The 23,152-nt window shown below is 40.6% G+C and overlaps 1 protein-coding gene and 1 long non-coding RNA gene across 2 annotated transcripts in view; both read left to right on the top strand.

Annotated features, from left to right (window-relative positions):
• Nucleotides 1–23,152, top strand: part of SORCS3 (sortilin related VPS10 domain containing receptor 3) — an 800,669-nt gene that overhangs the window by 662,546 nt on the left and 114,971 nt on the right. The window lies entirely within an intron of this gene.
• LOC133389081 (uncharacterized) lies at nucleotides 13,205–20,661 on the top strand. Its single transcript, XR_009764024.1, has 3 exons — nucleotides 13,205–13,282; nucleotides 19,626–19,768; nucleotides 20,463–20,661. It is a non-coding gene; the product is annotated as an uncharacterized LOC133389081 (long non-coding RNA).

Genomic DNA, 23,152 nt, shown 5'->3' with positions numbered 1-23,152 from the left:
ATTGCTGCTTTCATCCATGCTAACTCTAAAAGAGATGGTGAGAGCAACAAAGGTCGAAATACCTGGACCTCTAGTGGGGAGGTGGAATGGGGGAGACTTCTTTACATTAAGCTGGTGGAAGCCACTTCATGTAGTTGGACTACCAGTTTATTTTGCAAACACATTGGGGCTAAGAAACTATACATTAAAATAAGATCGATGTGGAAGCATTTGGTTTCTACCCATGTCTAGTTTTAAGCCAATCTCAATACAGGGGAAAATATTTGCCTAGCATATTTGGTAAAGGCAAACAGCTTATTGTAACGTGACATGACATTAAGCTTTATCTTGGTTTGGCTACTGCACACCTGAGAGAGTGCAATGTGCCTAGATGTCTTATGCTGTTAGCAGCGGCAGCTCAGTTGGTCCATTGGATAATGATATGTCAACTGGAGACAAAGCTACAGTTTCTCAAAATGGTCTGGTTTTTCTTTTCTTTTTGCCTTGTAGGCAGTAAAGCAAGAGTTTTGAATTTGGAATGTCAGAATTCTGTTCCTTAGGAAAATGTGGCTGCACTGGAAATGTGAAAACAGTTTTTATCTGTAGCAAACTTGTAGCATATAATTTCTTTTGCACAGCCAGCATTTTCATACAGCTGATATGAGAATTCTTCCCATCTTGGAGGCACCGTAGTGTCTGTGCAGAGCAGCCTTCCCCAGCCTGGTGCCTTCCAGGTGTTTTGGACTACAACTCCTATCCGTCCAAGCCAGCACAGCTGTGTTGCCTTGGGTTAATGGGAGCTGTAGTCCAAAATGTCTGGAAGGCTCCAGGTTGGGGAAAGATGGTGTATTCTTATAGAACTGGTTGCCAGTTTTGGCCTCCTGTTCTTGAATCATTAGTGGATGAATGAATGGGTTCTTGCACTAGAAGTTGGTGTGGTGGAATGATGGCTCTCCCCTGACCTCAGTCAGTTGTATCATTGCTACTTACCAAGAGGTTAAGTTGGAGGGGCGAGGTGGTGGGGAGATTGGTGCAATGCAAATGCACTGGCAGGAGCACTGGGTGGGCTCTGCCAGTATGTTTGCACCACACTGATCTTGCTGCTACCTCACCTCTCCCCCTCTACCTCCCGGTAAGCAGCAGCAATGTAAACAACCAAAGGTCAGGGGAACGGTGGTGCCCCACCATGCTATCCGTTACTTGGTTCTTCTATGTATGCATGCTCTTAGCTTTCAGTTGTGAAAATCCCTGTCTGTTATTCAGCTGGCTATATGATAGTTCGTTAAACCCTTTAGCTTCTTCTTGAGGTGAGAATAAGTCTGGCTCAGAGGAAGAACATTACAACTAACTCTGTCAGGCCAAGGTGATGTTTGACATGTATTTCTCAAACAAAAGCCTTTCTACAAGGCAAAACTCTGGGGTCAAGCACATTTTGTGTTTGGGCATGAAGGTCAGCTAGTTAAAGGAGGAGAAGTCTTTGGAATGCTTAAAGAGGCTCTTTGGAGCCTGATTTAAAAATGGAAGGTTAGTGTGACTTCTAGACAACTGTATATACCTTGACACAAATCAAGGAGTACTGAGGTATTCCAATGGGCAGATAGGAATGTTTGAGGGGTTCAGCCTTTGAAAATTCTGATATGAACTGATCTACTTCTCACCTCCTGGACTAATGTGAAGACTGCAATGGAGTTATCCATCAACCTTCATACTTCCTGAATGCAAATCTCAACTCAAAATAATGTATAAGGGGGTCGCAGGGCCAGAAAGTGAGCCCTATTTCCTGCTAGTAATGTGTCTAGGGGCCATGTCCCCCCATCACTTAGTGTGTGAAGGGGCTTTCCATGCATAGTGATTATGCCAACGCTTCCCATACTTAGAGAAACATCAACATGTGCATAGAGCCCCTGAAGACATGTACAGTGGTGGCATGAATAGCCCGCGTTGTCCCTGTGATCACCCAAGTGAGTCTACACTGAGGTCAGTGATCCTCTTAAATAGGGGCAAAATCTTTGTAAGATTTTTTTTTGCAACAGAAGCAGTGTGAATATAGAATGGCTGCCAATTTTCAATGGTGAGTAAAAGAAATTCCATTCAATATTATTCTGTTCTCTTTTACTGGTGAGTGAAGTGCTTAGCTTTTGGAATCTTTACAGGGAATTTATGTTTATTATTGAAGAATTCATAAATTCTTTTTCTCATATGGGTTCATAAATGCCATAATAAAAGTTTTTCAGGATGATGGTTGCTGTGGAATTATTTTAATGGGAAGTCTTATATGTAGAATCATAGAATTATAGATTTGGAAGGGGCCTATAAGGCCATCAAGTCCAACCCCCTGCTCAATGCAGGAATCCAAATTAGAGCATACCTGACAGGTGGCTGTCCAGCTGCCTCTTGAAGGCCTGCAGTGTTGGAGAGCCCATCACCTCCCTAAGTAATTGGTTCCATTGTCGTACCGCTCTAACAGTTGAAATCTAGCTTCCTGTAACTTGAGCCCATTGTTCCTTGTCCTGCACTCTGGGATGATTGAGAAGAGATCCTGGCCCTCCTCTGTGTGACAACCTTTCAAGTATTTGAACAGTGCTGTCATATCTCCCCTCAGTCTTCTCTTCTCAAAGCTAAACATGCCCACTACTTTCATTCTCTCCTGATAGGGCTTTGTTTCTAGTCCCCTGATCATCCTCGTTGCCCTCCTCTGAACTCATTCCAGTTTGTCTGCATACTTCTTAAAATGTGATGTCCAGAACTGAACTCAGTACTCAAGATGAGGCCTCACCAGTGCCAAACAGAGGGGGACCAATACTTTATGTGATTTGGAAACTATACTTCTGTTAATGGAGCCTAAAATGGCATTTTCCTTTTTTTGCAGCCACATCACACTGTTGGCTCATATTCAGCTTGTGATCAACAACAATCCCAAGATCCTTCTCCCATGTCGTATTGCTGTGCCAAGTATCTTCCATCTTATAACTGTGTATTTGGTTTCTTGTTCCTAGGTGTAGAACTTTGCACTTATCCCTGATAAATTTCATTCTGTTGTTTTCAGCCCAATGCTCCAGCCTATCAAGATCCCTTTGAATTTTGTCTGTCTACTGAGGTATTAGCTATCCCTCCCAATTTTGTACCATCCACAAATTTGATAAGCATTCCCTGCACCTCCTCATCTAAGTCATTAATAAAAATGTTAAAGAACACTGGACCCAGGATTGAGCCCTGTGGTACCCCACTTGTTACCTTCCCCCAGTTTGGGAAGGAACCATTGATAAGCACTGTTTGAGTATGATTCTGTAGCCAACTGTAGATCCACTTGATAGTTGTTCCATCCAGCCCACATTTAGTTAGCTTGCTAATCAGAATATCATGCGGCATGTTGTGAAATCTTTGCTGAAGTCAAGATATATTATGTTCACAGTATTCCCACAGTTTACCAGGGAGGTTACCGGATAAAAAGATTAGATAAGATTAGTCTGGCAGGATTTGTTCTTGATAAATCCATGTTGGATTTATCCAAGTCTTCTAGTAATCAATTCATTGTTTTCAAGGTGCTTACAGATTGATCACTTTATAATCTGCTCCAGAATTTTCCCAGGGATTGGTGTTGGCTGGTCTGTAGTTCCCAGATTCCTCGTTTTTGCCCTTTTCGAAGATAAATCAACATTAGCCCTCCTCCAATTATCTAGCACTTCACCCATCCTCCACAATTTTGCAAAGATAATAGACAGTGGTTCCGAGTATTCTTCAGCCAGTTCCTTCAATACCCTAGGATGCACTTCTTTGGGCCCTGCAGATTTGAACTCATTCACTGTGATTAGGTATTCCCTGACAATTTGTCTGTCAATCTCAAGCTGCAGCTCTGCCCCGTCAACTTCACTTTTCTCAGGAGGGTCATAGTCCCTCTTTTGGGAGAAGACTGAGCCAAAGTAGGAATTGAGCACTTCTGCCTTTTCTTTGTCACCTGTTATCATTTTGCCATCCTCATTGAGTAGTTGTACCACCATTTCTCTTCTTTGTCTTTTACTATGGATGTACCTGAAGAAAGCTTTTTTTGTTGCTTTTGGCATCTTTCGTAAACCTCAGCTCATTCTCAGCTCTAGCCTTCCTGATGCCATCCCTGCAATTCCATGCTACATGTCTGTACTCTTCCTTTGTGGCCTGGCCTTCCTTCCACTTCCTGTATGTGTCCTTTTTTGTTTTCAGGTCAGCTCTAAGCACATTGGCTTCTTCTGCTGTCTTCCCACTTTTTTCCTTGATGGAATTGTTTGCCATTGTTCCTTTAGAATATCCTCTTTCAGAAGCTCCCGCCCATCTTGGACTCCTTTTCTCATTAGGGTCGCTTGCCACAGAAACGTACTTACCATTGTTCTGAGTTTATTAAAATTGGCTTTCCTGAAGTCCAGGGTACATGCATGGCAACCCTCGGATTTTGCTTTCTTTTAAAATCAAGAACTCCAGTATAGCGTGGTCACATTCTCCCAGAGTACCTATAACTGCCACTTTATCCACCAAGTCATCTCTGTTGGTTAGAATCAAGTCAAGGATAGGCAATCCTCTAGTTGCTTCCTCCACTTTCTGTAGGAGAAAGTTATCTCCAACACAAGTCTGGAATTTCTTGGAGGGGCCATGTTTGGCAGAATTTGTCTCCCACAGATAGCGGGGTAATTGAAGTTCCCCCATTACTACTAACTCATGCCTCCTCAAAACATTGGCAATTTGCTTTGCGAAAGTTTCATCCTCGTCTTCTCCTTGATTGGTTGGTTGGTTGGTAGTAGACTCCTATTACCATGTTCCTTTTCTTCCTTGCATCATTTATTTTAATCCAGATACTCTTGGTGTAGCTACCAAGCTCATCCTCCAGTATTTTTGTGCAGGGATATATATTTTTAACATATAGACTCTGCCTCCCTTTCTATCCCTTCTGCTCTTTTTGAATAAGTTATATCCTTCAATCACTGTATTCCATTCATGGGAGTCATCCCACCAAGTTTCAGTTACACCTATCAAGTTGTATTTACTCTCCTGTATTAAGAGTTCAAGTTTGACCTGTTGTTTCCCATACTCTGCGCATTTGTATACAGACATCGAAGACCATATGATATATGGCCTGGCTTCCTTCCACATTTTTATGAAGACTATTACTGGGCCTCATTAGAGTCATTCCCTCAGTTCCTCTTACTGTGCACAAGCCTTTGATAATCGTTACCACCAAGTTTACATCTCCCTCCTCCTCCTGAACTTAGGATTCAGTTTAAAGCTGTCTTGATGATTTTCTCCATGCTGTGGCCAAACATTCTTCCCAGTCCTTGTGAGGTGCAACCTATCACTTGCCAGCAGTTCATCTTCCAGGAGCATATCCTGTGGTCCCAGAATCCAAATCTCTCATGTTGGCATCACCTTCATAGCCAGTCATTCACCCAGAGTATTTTTCTTTCCCTTTCCACTCCTTAGTACCAGAAGGATGGACGAGAAAACTATCTGGGCCCCAAAGTGCTTAAAATTCCTTCCTAGAGCTTCAAAGTCTGACATGATTTGTTTGTAGCTCTGTTTGGCAGTATCATTCTTTCCTACATGGATGAGAAGAAAGGGATATCTCAGTGGGCTTTATGAGCAATGGCAACCCTTCTGTAACATCTCTAATCTGTCCTCCAGGGAGGCAGCATACCTGACAAGTCCATGGATCTTAGCATACTTGGGTTTCAATTCCACGCAGCAAGGAGTCTCCCACCACTACTACTCTTCTCTTCTTGTTGTCGTGGGGTGTGGTTTCATTGCCTCTACTTGACTGAGCATCAGCCTCTCGCTCACTGTTGCATGGAGTCTCCTGTAATTCTTCACCTGCAGACTGTTCTCTAGTCTCATTCTCAAGTGCCTGGAAGCAGTTCTGTAGTTCCACCAGTGATGGATGTCTTCTTGCTCTTCTGCTCCTGTCACCCTTTTCCACTGAGTTTCCTCCACTTCGTTGTTGCTCTCCACAACACTGGTCCCACTGGTATGTAGTGCACCATATAAGGGAACAAAGTTTTTAGGGACCTCCCCCTTGACCTCCCCCACCAAACTCCTCTGCCAATCTCCTGTTAGTTCCTGTTAGCTGTTAGCTTTCCCTGTTTTCTCACTCTCTGTGAGCTGGCTCTCTTGTATCTCCTCTGGACCAGCTAACACAGCTCCTTCTGGTCTGCTCAGTTAGGAGTCAGCAAACAGAATGAAAACTCCCAGCACACATAGCTGGTCCTATTTGCACCCAGCAGTTATCAGGCCACACCCTTCAGCCAGCAGCTATGAGACCACACCCTTTCCAATTAAGCTACTATGGAGCCCTTCAGAGCACATGGCTTCAGAGCCCACTTTGTCTTTGTCTGTCTCTTCCTCCCTACACCTCCTCTGCCAAACTCCTGTTAGCTCTCCCTGTTAGCTTGCTCTCTGAGAGCTGGCTTGCTTGTATCTCCTCTGAACCAGCTGACACAGCTCCGTCTGGTCTGCTAAATTAGGAGTCAGGTAACAGAATGCAGTAGTCACAGGAGCTAGGGAATAAAGCAATCCCATTTTTATGGCACTGGTAAATGGTTACTCTCAAGCTTGTATTTCTCTCCATGGAATTTTTACTGGACTGATCTTCTAACACCCGCTAAGACTCATAATGAGCTAACAAAAGGGGAAGAATAAAAGGACAGAAGACTGTTATGAAAATATGCAGAGATATTCAGTGTCTGAGCTGTGTGTGTGCCAGTGTATGTATTTACCTATGTAGCAGGCTTTTACCCTGCATTGAGATCACTGAGACTTAAGAGTTAGCAAAATAAGAAAAGCTACTTTATGTATAGTAATACATAGGAATACATAGATAGGAAAGGCATACTTAGTTCTAACTAACTAAGTTGGAGGTACAATGCCCAGGCTTTGGGTATTGCCCTCATGGCTCAGGAGAGAGCGCAAAGACAAAGATGTCTCCTCTCTCCTTGGACAGTCAAAGAAAAAGACAAAGGAGAGGCAGGTCAGCTTCCCTGAGCATTTCAGTTTACAACGGAAGGAAGTTAGGCAGAGAATGCACATGTAAAGGTAAGCAAGCCTAGCCAGCTTGAGTTCCCTAACTCTATATTCCTTCTGGAATACAAACAAAATAACCCAAATAGGAGTTGTTCTTGCCCCACTTCCAACAAAGATCTCACCTCTGAGTGAAGAACTATTTATTCTAGTACTTAGGATGAGCATGGAGCTGTCTGAGCATAGACTTAGGTCCAGTACAACGAATGAAGGTTTTTGACAACACAGTCGAAACACATCTACTCAGAAGAAGCAAGTCCACTGAGTTCAGTGGGAGTTTATTTCTAGGTAAGTAGGTATAGGATTGCAGCCTGAATGTATAAATACTTCATCATTTATCAAAACTGATTTCAAATGCTCACCATTAAATTAAAAATATATTTATGATTTACATCCTCAAATCTCTTGATCTGTAAATCAATTCAGGAAAGACAAAAGAAAATGTTTCTTTATAAGTTATGGAATTCAAAACCACAAGACATGGCAATGGTTACTAACCTTAAAAGAGAATTAGACAAATCCATGGATTGTAAGTCTATCAGTAGCTATTAGCCATGATGGCGAGCAATATGGAATCTCAAGTTTCAGAAACACTATACCTTTAGCTGGGGAAGAATAGCAGGAGAGGGCAGTTATTTGCATGCCCTGTTTGTTGGCTACCTAGAGACATCTAGTTGGCTACTATGGAAAGCAAAATGTTGGTATAGATGGACCTTTGAGCTAATCTGGCACAGATTTTCTTACAATTTTCTTGCATTCTTACACAATTCACTTTTGCTTCCCTCTCTCCAATATTTTGAACTTTGCACTTGACTCAATCTTTTCATTTTCAGCTGTCAAATGCCCAGATCCTTGATGTGATTCCCTCATCCCTGACACACGTGTCCTCACTCAGAGCTATCTGTTGAAGCAACTGGAATAATGTGCCTAGGGAAGCTCTCTGTTGTATGAATCTTTTGGACCCTTTGCCATGTAGCAATAATGTAGGACAACTTGAGGCATTCTGCGGCTTTAAGATCTTCAGATTATTTACACAGAAAATTACAGTCCTCTGTAATGCACAATCACATATCACAGGGTGTTTAAAGTAGTGTCCATGCATATTTAAAGAATATTAAATACCTAAATGTTCTTTAAATATTTTTTTAAAAATGTTAAAGAGCACAATTTCAGGGTTGGGGACCTGATGTTTTGGCAGTTTTTGGGGAGAGGGTCGCTTACAGTAAAAATGACAAATTTATTTTCTTTTGCTTTCAACACTTTAAAAGCTGACAGCTCTGCCGGTGGCTTCAGGAGGAGGAACAGAGCTCTGGCCATCAACATGTTGTCTTCTCAAAGTGCCTCAGGAATGGCTGTAGCACAGGGATGTGGAATCTCAGGCCCAGAGGGGCCACATGCAGCCCTCCAGGGCCACATTCACACCATACTGTTATTCCCCTATGATTCCACTTTAAACAGTCATGGCTTCCCCCCAAAAAAACCTGAGAAGTGTACTTCGTAAAGGGTGCTGAAATTGTTAGGAGATCCCCTATTCTCCTTACAGAGCTACAATTCCCAGAGTGATTTAATGGTCAGTCCCTCTTCCCTGAATGTGGTATGAATGTGGGCTAGGTCTCTCTATCAAGACAACCCAACACCCTTTCCAGTCCTGCTTTGCACCCTCTTTGAGTGTTTCTGCTTGTCTAGAATGGGCCCTTGAACTCTGTTAATGCCTCATGCATATTCAGCATATTCAGGACAGAGAGCGGTGTGTGAATGTGTGTAGAAACTAGCCTACAGTATAAAGGTAAAATTCATATTTGTTGCTCTGCCCCCCTTTGTCTTTGGGCTGAAGAAGATTCCCCATCCCTTCTCTAGCATGTCCGGAGAGGAAGCACAGTGGCAGTCAGAGCTGAAGCCACTGGCAGAGCTGGCAGCTTTTAAACTGTTAAACAAAATGGGGTGGGGGTGGGGTGGGTCATTTCCTTGGTTTGTCAATTGACATTTTGCCAGAGTTCCCAGTTTGAATGTGATGGGGAACTCTGGCTGAATACAAGCCAAGATCTTTGTGCCAAAATCAGTGCCTAACAGGAAGGAGGAGTAGTGTGTTTGGCCCTGACACTTGTTCCTGGCTTCATCTACCCTTGTTGATGAAGCTGCAAATGATTGCATGAACCAGGCCAACAAGTATAGGGGGCAGAATCAGTTCAAAGCTGGAAAGTCCTTCACTGAGGAGGCCTCCACTTGCAGTTCAGTGTGCTGAATCACTGTAGGCAGCTGCATACAGATCAAGCAGTTCCTGACATGCAGATGCTAAATCCATGTGGGAATGAGACCCTAGGCCAATGGCCAATCTGTCAAACAGCAGTCTCTCATCTGAGATCTCCCAAGCAAGAAGAACTGAACCTACTGCAACAATATTGCTCCGATTCCTATTCTGATGAGGAAACCAGAAAACACTGTGGTCAGTGTACTTGAAAGCCCCTGAGAGATCCAGGAAAACAAAATGAAAACCACCCTCTCTAATTCCTGGCATAGATAATCTGGCATTTTAGCATGTGTTTTTAAATTGCTTTTTTAAAATGTGTTCTTAAAGTTGTATATTTGTTTTTAACGTTTTAATTGTTGTAAACCTCCCAGAGAGCTTCAGTTATAGGGCAGTATACACATGCAATAAATAAAAATAAATAAATAATCTAATGTTGTTTCTATCTCAAACCAGGACTACAGCCAAAGCTATAGATTAACATCCTTAGAATATGCTCAATTTAATGTCCTTAGATTGTTTTATACTACACTCCCTTTTTAAAATGTCTTTTTGAAGCTTTTTTTTAATATTAAGACAAATTGAATGTTTGTTAGAAAAGTTGAATGTTACAAATCAATTTCTAAAGTATTTTCTTTAAGTCTTTTATTGCTCTCTCTCAGAAAGGCACACATTTTTAAAATGGTAAAGATTTATTTTTAAAACAACCTTTTGAAAAAATGAACAGTGACATTTCTCTACATTTTAGAAAAAGCACACATCATGGCACCATATATATAAAGCACTAATATATCACTTCAACAGTCATGACTTCCCTAAAGAATCCTGGGGATTCCCAGGGTGGATTAACAATCAATCCTTCCTCTTCTCAGGGAACTCTGGAAAATAGGGATCTCCTAACAACTTTCAGTATCCTTAGCAAACTACAGTTCCCAGGATTATTTGGGGGAAGCCATGACTTTAGAAGTGGTATATTAGCATGTGTTTTTAAATTGTTTTTTTAATTTTTAATTGTGTTTTTAAATTTTTTTTTGTGTTTTAAAATTTGTATATTTGTTTTTAATGTTTTTAATTGCTGTAAACCGCCCAAAAAGCTTCAGCTATGGGGTGGTATATAAATGTAATGAATGAATAAATAAATAAATAAATATTAGTGCTTTAGATGTCTGGTACAGATGTGGCCACTGTTCAGCCCCCCACCCAACCACTTAGGCTGCAATTCAATAGACACTTACCTGGGAGTAAGTCCCATTGAACCCAATGGAGCTTACTTCTGAGTAGGCATGTAGTGAATTGTAGACTTAGCCCATTAGAAAAGACAGTTGAGTTTTACTCAGTTTCTGATCCCCATAGTGCCTAGATATCCCCCACCCCATTCAGCTTCCTGAAACTTACCTGTTGTACTTCCTATGACTTTTCGAACCTTTTGACAAGAACAGCTTCTAAAGAGAAAACAACTATTTAACAATGGGGAAATGGCTGAAATGTTTCGTTCCTTCACAACATGTCGAACATTAATGTGCTTTTTGGGGAGTGAGGGAAGAGTACATTCTGACAGGCCTAAGCAGGAAAGAGATTCATCTTCTTTTTTCCAACTTCAATTTTCATTAAATCCTCATCTAAAACCAAATCCAGTTACATAGATAATTAGCCTATGGTGCAATTAATTGCTCAACCAATTACCCAAGGATTTTTCTCAGTACTGAATTACAGCCAGTCTCTCAATACTGAAGTAGAATGAGTGACTGGCTAGCTCAGTTCCAAATGCCTAGCTTCCCAAGCTTCCTGATGGAAACGTTCTTATGAGTTGTTTCTGTTCCCTAACGATAAAGTATTGCAAGCTGCAAACATATGGCATCTCAAATGTGCTTTGATAAGAGACTACAAAGTGAGTGATTGAGCTACCCTAGGTTTCAGTTCTCAGGGTTTCATACGTATAAGGCTGAACACGAGTGCCTAGCTCAGGATTCAGATACTTAGCTAGCTTCTTCCCAGCTTATCATTGTACCTTGAACCACAGAGCCTGGCTCTGTCCTTGGAATAGACTCTAAAACATTAGGCAAGAAAGTGTTTCAAAGTAGAAGTCTTTTATTCAGCGATGGATGCCGCACCTGCTTTTGATCAGAATGGAAATGTCCCTTGTCAAGGCTGAGAGTCTGCCAGCCTTTCATGAACAATATGAAAAAACAGAAGAGCAAGTAGAAAACGAGAAGAATGATATGCTTGGGGGAAATACCACTAAAAATTAATGCTCTGCTTCTCCCTCTTTTCCTCTTCTTATTCACAGCTAATTTTCATGTAACCAGGAATTCTTTTGAAGCAAATGTCACACAAAGCTGTTCGGAACATTGGAAATACATTTATATATATATAAACCCCAAATTCTAAAGCCTTGATTTATCATTCAGAAAATTGATATTCCATTAATTCTTTTCCCTTCTTCTTGCAGATGTAACCAACCGACTAATCTGTAAATCCATTCTGAATAGAACCCCCTCGTAATTATATGTTCAGCAGATTACTCCACTAATTGCACTTGGCGTTGTTTGATAGCTTGGAGATCACTCCTTGGCATGTCATTTGCTGTGTTTTCACACTCATGTCAACCCTTTCAGGAAAGTGCCTATTCCATTGTTAAGCAATTGAACTGCCATTTACTGAAAGATTTCCAGCACCCATGAATAGGTGCCAGACACAGATCCTCATTGTAGCCCCTGAGAGAAATTGGCATTCAGCATCCTGTCCACTTCATTTTCTTAGCGTATTTCTGAGAAATCTCAGTTATAGCTAGGTGGGAATTCTTTCTCCATGCATTTGTAGGCACCCCAGTCTCTCTCTCTTTCTCTCTCTGTATCTATATCTATATTTACATATCTATCTATCTATGCATAAGACCTGGCTGTTGGGCACATTCACCAGACCTCATGGAGCATGTGCACATTAACTTTATGAAGACAGAATTGTGCACAGTTCCCATTCAATATACATAATCTCCCACAAGCCTTGGAAAAGGTGGATATACAGTATCAACTCAGTTTTGTACATTCTCTGGTCATTACTCAAAATCCCCAACAAGCTTTGGGGATTGTGCATATATTGGCTGAATTTTGTACCTTCTCTGGCCAATATGCATAATCTCCAAAAGACCTTGAGGAATATACATACGCATTCTCAATTGTTGGGTTGCTGTGTCATTTAGGAAGAAGTCTGCCTCACTATGGGCAGATGGAATCCAGGCCCTTTTTGCTAAAAGCTTGGGGGGTGGTATTACAAAGCACCACAGAGGTTAGTTTGTTGGCTGGCTTGAATTTATTTATTTATTTATTACATTTATATACCGCCCCATAGCCGAAGCTCTCTGGGCGGTTTGAAGACTATGTTGTTATATCAGCTCACAGCTTATACAGGACAAATTAATTATTGTTTTATGTATAGTTTACTTTTATAAATATCCTTATGAATCTATCTATCCATCACTTTATCCCCTCTGTATTTGTTTAAGCTTACATACATTGCTGGGATATATAGCCACTAAGTCATACCCTCTACCCTAAAGACAACAATCTTTAGATCACTGCATAGATTAAATGAAATGACTGAAAAGCTTCTAAGTAGTTCTTCCAAGACTCTATTTATTGTTTAGTGAAAGAATTATGGAGTTCGGTTAGAAGATCTTCTTTTAAGTTGTCATCTTTCATCTTTTATGTCTCCTTTATTTTCATCCTCTCCTCCAAGTGCATTATCTTGCCAATGATTAGATAATTTAACTCTGGCTCCCCTTCCTCTCTCTCTGATTCCTGATCTGTGTCTGCCTCAATTAGGTCTTGGTTCTCTGCCTTACTTTCTTGCCGTCCAATTTCTCTATAACCAGTGACCTCCTTGAACACTAATTCCATCTAAACTCTAATAAAAACAATCAGGAGGTTACACAGCCCATTAGGCTGACTTCAGAGTTGTAATTCATGTTTTATTCATGTTCCAGCTTTCACCCTCCATTGATAAAGACCAGCGTAATAGCTAAAGGTGTGTGTATTATGTGTTTATCTATGCTTACTGCCTGCATTCATAACAGTTGTGCCTATTCCTAAGGTATATAGCTGTTTTCTGTTAAGTCTGACCTGGAATCAACCTTCCAAGTATGGGCTGAATGAGTAGTCCAGAGCAAATAGATTATGGATACTGAGATAGCAGAGCACAGAGACGAAGAAAAGCAATCCAAGTGACTCATATAAATGCCACTGTGTTGTGGTGTATTAAGCATTGCCCAATGGTAGCTGCACATGTGGTGTAGTGTTCCCTTTTTCTAGCTTTGAAGGATTATTAGTTGTTGATCTGTAGGATTTTCTCACCCTGCTTAGTGCCCTGCATGAGGGCTGTAGGTGATTGCAGATGCCAGGAAATGGTAGGTGATTGTTAGAAGTATGCACAGAAAAAAAGATTTGGTTTGGAACATTCTTTAAAACCCTGGACAGGGGATGCTTTAGTTTGGGTATCAGGTAGGCATCCCACAGGCTAAGATATGAAGTGAAGCCTTGCTGTGGCTCATTTTTTGAAGGTTTGGATGTCTTCACATTTACTACAGTGGGGAAATAATAGCTACAATGGGTTGAATCCAACACAGGATTTCTGTTCCCTCTCCTCCAATGTGTACCCCACAGATCTGCTCCAGAGATACTTCCAGAGATATTTTGGGGGCATGCAGGGGAGGGGGGCTGGAGTGGACATGAGAGAAAGAGGAAGTTCATTGCATGCATGGGATATCTCTAGCACCAGTGGAGCTGCAGTGCTGGATACAGCCCAACTTTTTTAAAAAATGTGAGCAGAATTGGAGGGAAACTGCAGGCTTGGAAGCCTGAGGAGATAAAGTCTGCCAAATTTCAGGCAGACAGGCACAGGGAGGTTTGTTCAAGGATCTCCTGATGTTTAAGGTGTTTTAGGACTTTCCTCTCTTCCCTATGATTTTGTGTGCTATTTGTTGTGTGTGTGTGGTAAGAAAGTGCTATACAGTATTAGAGTAATTCTTGGTACCAGCTATGAAACCCTAACTGCTTGGAAAGCCTTTGGAGTATTCTTTCAGGTAGAGAAGGAGTGCAGGTTGCTCTTTATTTCAGAGGTGATGAACCCAGCTCATTACTGCAGCTTTATTTTAAGAGCAGTTGAATATTTAGCTATTCACAACAGCAGGCAGCAGCAATCAGTCTTCCACTAGTGCAAATATTCTCCTTGTGTATCCTTGATCCCAACCCCTGCTCCTACTTGGTACCTACAGGTACCCAAACTAGCCATCATAACTAGCGATCTTGAAGTGGAGGATATGTCCTGCAACTTAGCCAGGTGTGGAAAAACATGACTGTTTTCTGGAAACATCTGCCTTGCCTACCAACCAGTACTCCAAGTGAGTGGATTGGTGGGTGGGTGGGAGCACAGAGCTTGATGTGGACACAATTGACAGAACTATCTCCCAATTAGTGGGAATTCTCAAGCCATTTTTGCAACTGTGGAAACCCCAAATGCTGCTGCCATAGGCAGTTGTAGTTACTATGAGTAGAAATTGAGAACAGCTTCTGGCATGTTCCTACTATACTGTATTCTTCCCAAACTGGTTTGATTAGAAAGCCCTGGTAAAATCAGTCACTAATTGGAAGCTAGATCTGCTAGCCACAAAACTGTGAGATTTTTTACAAATGCATAAAATTGGGCTTACAGAAAACTACCCTGTGATGCTCCGAAGCAGACCTGAAGACTTGTTTCACTGTGGACTGTTTTGGTCCAGAGCTGGTTCAGAGGCAGTCCAAATACCCCCTGAGCATTCCACTTTAGCTGGAATTTGGGCTTTATCTGAAGTGGATGCATTCTCCTAGTGATTGTCTTATTCTATTGTAGCTGTATTCATTCTCTTAAGATAATCTTCTTCCTAAAGAACTGACACCATTAACTTCCACCTCTCCTGCAAACATGCACTTCATAGTAGTTATATGCAACTTCTTGACAATAAAAGATTGACAGCAGTCCACAAATACTGAAGTTTCTGTGGAATTCAAAGAGGTTAAATATCCATCATCAAGATGTTAATTCGAAAAGACAAGTTTCAAATGTTAATTTCCTAAGGATTAAGCATTAGCTAAATTCTGAACATCAGCATTCATTTTGTTACAGTCTTGCAGGTGTGCCTCTTTTCCAGAGCTTGGATTTTAATTGAAAATAATCTGTGACTGCCTGTGGTACCTGATGATGTAAATAGTTTATAGTAATATACAAATGGGAGTACCTACAATTAGACAAGTGTTAATCATTTCAGTATTTTAGTATGTAATGCATCCTTTCTGCTTACCTCTGATAGCATTCTACCATAGTTCTTGTATGAATTTCTTTATTCAAACTCTAAGGCATTTTCCCCAGAGTGCAATTACGCCTATGTCGATGGTTTTATGGACTTGTAGAATACAAGCCAACCATCCATTCACACAGTTGCTCTCTGGCATTGTCTCTTATTGCTTTGTCAGCACTGTTGATTCAGAGAGGACAAGAAGCAGCTCTAGTCGGAAGGGAGATAACTAGAACACAGATGGTACTTGAGCTTGACTTTCTACAAAGGGGACAGATTGCAGCACAGAACACTGAAAAAAGGGATTTTACCGTGCCAGTGGCAGTAAGAAAGATATCCTTTTCCTTTGTTGCCATTGCGTCTCTAAATTGTATTCCAGGTGGTAAATGACCTAGTAAAACTGGACTGCCTCTGCTTTGAGAATGAGCCATTTATTTCATGCTGTGATTAGTTTGCTACTCTCTTTGCAGACAAAACTGCACAAATCAGTTCAGCTTGGAGGATGCCATTTCAAATATAGGGTCTATGTTTGATGCATAGGGGGCTGAGTCTTGTCCTGTTTATTTGGATTGATTTTCAATGGGACGTGCCCACCAAAATAAGTGTGATCAGGTGCATGCAGGGGGAGGGATAGCTGTGAGTTGAACCCATGCCTCTCTGGGTTCCTTCTTGGTTGATTATTAATGGCACATTCAGAAACAGGAAGTTTCCAGTCTTAAATTTGCTGTTATTTGGTTCCTTGCTGAAAAATAGTAATAACCTGTCCTGGATTGCATATCCCCACCTAACTATTCAGCTAATTTATGAGAAAGGTTATTGACCTGTATGTTTTCCTTAGCTTCCTCTGATTGCCCTTGAGCCCTTCATCAGTGATCTTCACTTGGTGATAGGGATGGGGGAGAGATTCAATTTGGTTCACTTTTAAAGCCAAATCGATCAAATTCACACTTTCCAAAACAATATGAGATCCAAAACACAACCATTCTTTGAAATTCACAATTCTTATTTGAATTGTGTGATACAGTTCTCCAACCAGTGTTTACAAAAATGAATATATTAGGGGAAAATGTACGTAAAATGAATATATATATATAAATAAAATAAAAAAATGTATTAGGAGAAACTGTTTGCAAAAATGTGTACTTTAGTCAAACCACATACCAAAATGTGTTTGTCAGGAGAAATGCTGATGGATTTTCATGAGGTTTTTTTTAAAAATGTGCAGATTGGTGCAGAACTGAATTTAAGATGGAAAACCAACGGTGCTGAAATTGACAGATCTTTTCATCCAGCCCTGTAGCAGCTTTCCTGGTTAGGAGGGGCAGCCACATTTCTAAGTTTGGGAGGAAGAGGAATATAGCACCAGCCAATCCTCCCCCTGGCAGAGAGAACATGTAGACCAGGCAAAGCAAAAATTAATATAACAATACTAACAAGTGGCCAGAGGTTTGGAGTTTAATATTGGTATGCTGATACAGGTGTAAATAATTCCCTCCCCATTTGATTCATCCTCATTATTGACTTTCAGGAGAAATCTAAAAACATTCCTGACGGCTGAAAGACGCTGTTCCTGACAACCTGAGATCACTGGTTGAGAGAATGTTTTTAACTGTTTTTAAATTATCATTTTAATGTTTTAAACATATCCTGGGCTCCTTCGGGAGGAAGGGCAGGAGAAATAAATACATAAAGAAAAGTAGCAGCAGTAGCAGTAGTAGAGTGGGTCTTGTGATGGTGAATTGGTGACAATCAGCCTTCTCTGATTTTTCAACATAACAGTCTTATGTTTCTGCTGGATCAACAACTGTTCCAGGACAAAATGTATGTCTAATGAAAGTAGATTGTTCTGTATTATTATTGACTTTTTGCCAAATACAACCACCAAATACAGTCTGCTTTTCACAATGTATACCTGATTGTAAATCGGACCTGATAGAAATTAGTAAAAGGCTCTTTGATACATCAATTAAATCCTGTGATTTTCCCCTCACTCTTCTTCCTTGCCCTCTGGTATTTTATTAGCATGCACTGAATTACAAAGTTTTTAAAAGTTGGCATTTAAACAATCTATTTTCTTGCTATCATCTCTTTTATTGTGTTTATTGCTGCTATATGGTTTTTTTAAAATGTTGAAAACCACTCTGGGAGGCTGTATATCTGAAAAACAGGATATAAATGGTTATATAAACATCAAATAATTCATCTCAAGCATCATCACATCTATCATATCCTCACACTGATCTCAGTTCTCTGACTGTTGGTCCTTTTGTGTACCCACACAGCACCATCCATGCAGAAAAGCAGGCTTGGGGAAACTCCAATCTCATGGTGAAAAAACTTAGGGGGAAACCCTAAAATTGAATATATTATTAGGACTGTGCACTGGCACCCTGATCCAATTTGTAGCCTGATCCAGCACTTCAGAGTGACCCCAATCTGATGCAGGATGATCCAGGGCTGCCTGGATCTGGGACTGAACCAATTTGGAGCCTTTGCACAGTCATGCAGTCATGGGGGGGGAGATGCACACAGAGTGGCTGTGTGTCTCCTTTCCCTCTTCTTGCTGCCAGACTGCCCCCTTTTTGACAGCTCCAGATTGCTCCAGATGGACATGATCTGACCTGGGGCAATCCAGGGTTGCCTCAACCTGGATCAACCCGATTGAGTTTGGGATCCGGGATATGGCTAGAACTGGTGCACAGCTTTATTTGTTATACCCATAGAGAGAGTGGAAGGTAGTGTGTCTTGTTCATATAAACCCAGGTTACAGAAGGCTCGCCTCTATTTTACAGTAGTCGGATTCCATTGTGCTGTTTTGATTGTGCATGCTTCCAATTTCTCTGTCAGTTTATGAGAAAAAATGGGATGGAATTGCAGAAATGGTATTTTGTCACATTTATGGATTCTGTGTTGGAATCTGAAGAAAGAGGCTCCAGACATTGGAATGACTCTTAAGAAGCCAGATTGTTTTGTTTATTTATTTATTATTTAATTTGTATACTGCCCTTCCTCCCAGCAGGAGCCCATGGTGGCAAACAAAGCGCTAAAAACACTTTAAAACATCATAAAAACAGATCTTAAAATACATTAAAAAACAGCGTTAAAAACATTTTTTTAAAAAACATCTTTAAAAAAGGGTTAAAAACATTATTAAAAAACATATTAAGCAATTCTAACACAGACGCAGACCAGGATAGGTCTCAACCTAAAAGGCTTGTTGAAAGAGGAACTAACTAACTTTTCCATATAAGCAAAACCAACTATATGTTACATTTTCCGCTGAAGGTAATATTTCTGTCTGTCTGCACAAGATAAATGTTTTCTCTAAAAACTAAGCACCTTAGTTTAAAAAAAAAAAGAAAACCTCAAACACAGCTGAAGAGATTTTGTTGCCTGGTGCAGAAAATCCAAATGCTGCTCGTCATGGTGGTGCAAATGTAATAAAAAACTATATAAATGACAATTTGCTGCCATTTAATATGGCTCCAAAATCTACCATGCAAAGCAGCCTCACTCAACTTGATGGCAAGGCACACCTGCCTGCCCTATGCAAAGATTAATGTAAGGCTACTGGAAATTATAATTAGAAATGAATTTTTGTAACCCTTTCTATTTAGGATATATTTAAAGCTTTTAAAAAAAAGTTTTTAAAGTTGTTTGTTTTAATGTATTTTAAGGTTTGTTTTTATGGTGTTTTAAAGTGTTTTTAGTGCTTTTGTTTGCCGCCCTGAGTTTCTGCTGGGAGGAAGGGCAGGCTATAAATCAAATAATAAATAAATAAAATATTTTATTATTTGTTGGTGTGTGCTTATGTGTTCAAAAAAATCCAGACTTGAATCTTTCTACATTGCAATGAAGTAGAAGGCTTGGAAATGCTGAGTATTTTTTTTAAAGAAAACCAAGCTCATTGCTTAAAACTGATATTTTGACATGAAGTTATTTTCTCATGAAAATGTCCTATGCAGCCCATCACAAATAGCTTTGTATTCTAGCACTTTGGTTGATCTGTGATTAATTAACCTTTATTCTTTTTTTTTAAAGGAAGTGCTCTCAACAGAGAAATTAAAAAAGGAAAGAAAGGGCACCTCTCTATTACTCTTAGATTATGGCAGAAGATAAAACAATACAGTAAATAATTCCCAACTGTATTGCCAAATGCCTAGCCCTGGGCTGGCAAGAGACAAGTAAGTTCAAAATTTCACAAGGCAATGAACACGTCTGGTGGTGAAGAAGTTAAAGGATTTATTAAGGCAAGCTGGTTACATGGAACTGTCATTTGCAAGCAGTAAAACACTAAACTGAAACAAATGGCTAGGAGGTCTCTGTCTTCCCCACCCCCCTTGTCTGTCTTTGCTCTTAACTTACATGTGCTGGCTGGAAGCCCAACAAACAGCACAGGAAGGATTCTTGTCTGGGAGGGGTCACAGCTCTTGAGTCTTCTTGATGTTGCTTCTTGATGGTTTCCTAGAGACTTCTTCAGCCCCCTTTGAGGCTTAATTTCCCCAATCTAGGGGTCCCTTATTTATACCTAAAATACCCTCCGGGAGGGGGCATCCTATACCTATGAGATCATTTTCTTCCCATCATCTAGGTTGCTGGTTTCCCCCTCAAGTGATGTTTGTTGATCTCTCCTGACCCTGTGTGTGTGACCACTTGGTCTGGGAGTGCAACCTTTCCCTCTATAGGCATAAGTGTGTGTTTTGACTATCAAATGCTTTGTTTACATAAGCAAAGTGAGAACATTCGTAAGCCAATTATCTCACTGTCCCTTCAAAGATTGAGAAAGCCATAAACAATCCCATCTGGCAGCGCAAAAGTGTGGGACAAGCTGAATTGTTTTGATTAACTGAATAACTTTTCCCAAATGCTGTTTCACAGACAGAACGAATCATTTCTCAACAGAGAGCCTGCATTTTGAACTCTCCAGATTCCAACACATTGCAGTTACAGTATGCCAAGCAATAAGAACCCCAATAAATCAATCAGGGGTTTGAAGCATGAATTATGGGACAGGGGCCATGCACATGCCATTTCTAAGCCTCCTCGTACATCAAGATTCTTCCGGAGATTAGCAATACACCATTAAGGTCATCTGGTCAGATTAATATTGCATTTGTAAGTTTTTGTGTATTTGGAAAACTAATAAAAGATTTAATTATGGCAATGTTGCCACTGACCTTTTAGAAATGATGTTCTCATAAATTAGCAGATGATTCACAGTGTTTTTCCAGGTTTATATATTTCTTTTATAAAAAAATGCCCCAGAATTAATGGCATTTTTCCTTGACTCGTTTTTATAAAAGGCAAAAAGTTTAGGCTTTCTACTGAGGTGACTGAGACATTCTCATAAATTATTTGGAGTTCTCGTGGGGTTTAATAGTTTCTTTTGAGAAATGTAAAAATGACAACTTGTTGGGCTGTGAAATATTATTCACTAATAGGCAAAAAACCTTGCAGTTTAAGAACATACCTATAGCCAACAGATATTTCTATCCTACTTTAAAAGCATGGAAATTGGGCAGCTATAGTGAATGCACCAGGGGAGAGGTGACCTCCTCTCTGAGATATTGTACTGCCCTACAAATTTGTAAAAATGCAAAGACAATTTGGGTTGGTCTTTCACAGTCCAATCCACTTCCTGTGTAGCTTGGAAGAATTTGGTAATGTGCCTCTGAGCATATGGTGTGTGGTGGCAATACCTGCAATCAGTCCACATAACAGAAACAAGACATGTGCTGTGCTGATCTTGTTTAGCAGGAAGGAAGCAACAATATTATGAAAGGTGATATAGTTTAAATATGTTTGACTTACTTTGCAGTTTTAGTGAAGTTTCTATAGTAAATCATTCTCTTTTGCTTCTGATTCTGTGAATATGTGAAGTACAGCAACACTCTGCAACACACACACACAAAAAGCTCCAAAAACAATTGTGGAATAACGGCACTGACTATTAGTCTCCAATGGACATGTGGAGTGTCTCACTTTGCACAAGATAAAACAATGGGAGGTGAAATATATTCTAGCAAATTTATTTATTTATTATTTGATTTATATCCCACACTTCCTCCCAGCAGGAGCCCAGGGCAGCAAACAAAAGCACTACAAACACTTTGAAACATCATAAAAACAGACATTAAAATACATTAAAACAAAACAACTTTAAAAACATTGTTTTTAAGAAGCTTTGAAGACTTTTTAAAAAAAAGGTTAAAAAACATATTGGTTGGGTTTTTTTTAAGCATATTAAAAAGCAGTTCCAACACAGAAGCAGACTGGGATAAGGTCTCAACTTAAAAGGCTTGTTGAAAGAGGAAGGTCTTCAATAGGCTACAAAAAGATAACAAAGATGGCGCCTGTCTAATATTTAAGGGTAGGGAGTTCCACAAGGTAGGTGCCGCCACACTAAAGGTCCGTTTCCTATATTGTGCAGAATGGACCTCCTGATAAGATGGTATTTGTAGGAGTCCCTCACCTGCAGAGTGCAGTGATCAACTGGGTATATAAGGGATAAGACAGTCTTTCAGGTATCCTGGTCCCAAGCTGTATAGCGCTTTGTACACCAAAACTTGAACCTTGAACTTGGCCTGGTAGGAAATGGGCAGCCAGTGCAATTCTTTCAGCAGCAGGGTGACATGTTGGCAATACCCTGTCCCAGTGAGCAGTCTCGTCGCCGCATTTTGCACTAGCTGCAGCTTCAGGACCAACATCAAGGGCAGCCCCACATAGAACACATTACAGTAATCCAGCCTGGAGGTTACCAGTGCGTGGACAACAGTGGTCAGGCTATCCTGGTCCAGAAATTTCTAAGTGTGCTCTATGTTTTGAATTAACCATACCCACCTTTCCTTAAATGAAGTGGTTTAAACATAACAGGCTGAAAACATGCATCTTGGGCAGGCCAAGTTTGTTTTTTCCAACAGCTAGAATCATTGCTTAACTAGCAATGTATTGTAATCAGTCTGATTTTACATCAAACTGCAGTTCAGATTCAAGTGTTAATGCACCTAAAACAGAAGTAGAACATTACCTCCAATTTGAAACACAAAAGGCTGTCTTCATCATCACATGACATTGACCAATTTCTCTGCTTTCTAATCCGGGATGTAAGAAATGGGATCCTGTGCAAGTTTGCTGAGAATGGATTGATCATTTGCATGCTTGAGTTCAGTGGGATTTACTCCCCTGCAATCATGCTTAGGATAGGTGAAACTGACCAGAGGGGATGGGGAGGGGAGGAGGAGGAAGGGCAGAGGGGAGCAGGGGGAGGGGAGCAGGCAGGAAGGGGAGAGGAGAAGGACAGGTTTGATCATTTGCATGTTTATTGAGTTCAGTGGGATTTACTCCTGTGCAATCATGCTTAGGATAGGTAAAACTGACCGGGGAGGGAGGGACAGAGGGCTGGAGTGGGCAGGGGAGGAGGAAGAAAGAAGAGGGGATGGGAGGAGGAAGGGAGAGGAGAGGGGAAGGAGGGAAAAGGCAGATCTAATCATTTGCATACTTATTGAGTTCAATGGGATTTACTCCTATGCAATCATGGTTAGGATAGATAAAACTGACCATGGGGAAGG

This window comes from Rhineura floridana, chromosome 7, assembly GCF_030035675.1.
Source record: "Rhineura floridana isolate rRhiFlo1 chromosome 7, rRhiFlo1.hap2, whole genome shotgun sequence".
Taxonomy (NCBI): domain Eukaryota; kingdom Metazoa; phylum Chordata; class Lepidosauria; order Squamata; family Rhineuridae; genus Rhineura; species Rhineura floridana.
This window is presented reverse-complemented; position numbering and strand designations above follow the sequence as displayed.